The following is a 2,097-nucleotide window of genomic DNA, read 5'->3' as shown; positions in this document are numbered from 1 at the left end:
AGTAAGCCAAAAATCGAACGTCTGGAATCGAACCAACACAAAAATTGACGAAAATTTACCTTACTCATTGATCTGTAGGTCTAGCTCTGAAGATCATTTTAAAATTCTGTAAAAAGCCTCTTGAAGCCAAAAGATAGTTCTTTCCGAATCATTTTACTTTGTTTTGATTCGATCACGCAATCTCAAGTTATAAGATTTCAAAGGTCTGTGAAATCGTAACATCCGGTCAACTTTGAAACCTTGTCGCAAAACGGCTTTTCAACTTAAGACCCTGAAATTTTCACCAGTCCCTCGCAAAATATAAGGTCGTTACACAGACTATAGTTTACGGGCCCGGGCCTGCCCAGTTTAGCCTGGACTACGAAAACTCGTGTTTAATGCCCTGTGGAAGCTTATGAAGACCTTTGACTATCGGTAAACGTACATGAATCGAAAGCTGAATCCTTTTTCTTTCAGAAAAAGTTTACTTCAAAGGATATAAAGGCAGCGCCATTATGCGACAAGCCATAGAAGAGACATAGGTTCACACAAAATTTTCCTCGCCTCGAGAAAAATTTCGTACGGCTTTTTTCATGTTTTGGTCACGTGATCGACGCCTTCCATTTTTCGAAAAAACAAGCCAATCAGAGTTGACGATTTTCCCGCGGCACATTTTGATTGGCCGATTTCAGCGTAACGGGTGGCAAACATGGTAGCCAAAGAAGCGATAATTTCATTCAAACTTGCTATTTTGGTGGTGGATGGAGGTTTTGTCAAACTTTTTTTCAAGTTAAGTGAATCGATCTAATTTTTAAACTTCAAAAAGCTTTTTAGCAATTTGATTGGCTTGTTTTTAATGTTTCTCTTGGATAGAACCAGGGGTTGAGTGACTTCAAATCTCTAGAAGCCTTCAAACAATCTTCTTGTTCCCAAATATTTTCTAGAATTTCTGTTGCATAATCACCTCATCAGCCTCTAATATTCCTTGTGGTAATAGCTCTAGATTAGAATTTCATAGCTAGATTTTGTTTTCCTTCAATATCTTTTCTTTCTTCTGTCTTCTTCAGGTCTGTGATCTGGGGGATGGAGGGTTCAACAACCAACAACTGACGACCGAGAAAGCTAAAGTTCGACCAAAAAAGTTACACGAAATGAAAGACTTGACCCTGGATTTTAAGGTAGGACTTATTTGAAATATTCTTAAGAGAATTAAGGTACTATTAGTTCTTTTCAAGGCTGAGGGAAATGGTGATTGGGTATGAACTGATGAAAATAGACATAGTTTTTTTGTTGTTTTTTTATTTAAATGTTTCTTCCTTTTGTAGGACGACTTGTGCGGTCCTGCAGCAACATGTTAATTTATGCTGGATAGTTGGACTCCTTGACTAATACTGCTCAGCTGCTTGCTGATTTCTCCATATCCAAGTGTAGAAGATTGAAATATACCTGTTGTCATGCTGGAATCGTATCAAGAAGACAGAGGCAGGAGAACCTCAGAGGCAGAAAAAGAGAAAAGAAATTTTTCTGCTTAGTTCTTGTTAACTTAAAATTATCCATATTTTCTAAATAAATCAAGAAGAAATCATTTATTACATTAATACATACAGTTGTCTGTCAAATTACTTTCATGAGAGACTGATTTGGAACTAGTTGGAACACATTATTTAGTGAAATTCTCCTCTAAAAAATCATTAAATTCCTGGAAATTTATCCCAAGTCCCAAATTTGAATTTCTAAGGTAAAAACTGAGCTTTATTCAAAGTTTCCTGATGTTATATGGGTATTGATCATTCCCAGGCATGTCCTCTATCCTTCCAATGGAGTTATAAAAGCAAATAATGGCCTAAAGTCCTAATTATAAGCCTATATTTCCGTTGTAAACAAGTCCGAAAATTTTGAAAAATTACCTTCGGCGTCTTTGATCCCGATTTCTAAAAAGAGAAAAAGAGAAAGTGTTTATGAAGTTATATTTTTCTTAAAGCTCTATCCTTCCCTGAAAAAGTGCTTTTTACAGAATTAAAAAAGCTTCTTTAGTTGTTGAAATATTTGGGATTTTGTATGGGAAGGTAAAATTTTTTCGCAAATCTGACGTCAATTCAGTTTCTCCGCGTTGGAACA

At 36.0% G+C, this 2,097-nt stretch overlaps 1 long non-coding RNA gene across 2 annotated transcripts; it reads left to right on the top strand.

Annotated features, from left to right (window-relative positions):
• Positions 1-721: 721 nt before the first annotated feature.
• Positions 722-1,577, top strand: LOC136816984 (uncharacterized). Of its 2 annotated transcripts, XR_010848004.1 has the most exons (3): positions 722-768; positions 1,047-1,157; positions 1,305-1,577. It is a non-coding gene; the product is annotated as an uncharacterized lncRNA (long non-coding RNA). The 2 variants fall into 2 exon arrangements; XR_010848003.1 differs by lacking the exon at positions 722-768 and having other exon boundaries at positions 985-1,157.
• Positions 1,578-2,097: the final 520 nt, after the last annotated feature.

The sequence above is a fragment of the Clytia hemisphaerica genome, unplaced genomic scaffold, assembly GCF_902728285.1.
Source record: "Clytia hemisphaerica strain Z4C2 unplaced genomic scaffold, Clytia hemisphaerica genome assembly, whole genome shotgun sequence".
NCBI classification, from domain to species: Eukaryota; Metazoa; Cnidaria; class Hydrozoa; order Leptothecata; family Clytiidae; genus Clytia; species Clytia hemisphaerica.
This window is presented reverse-complemented; position numbering and strand designations above follow the sequence as displayed.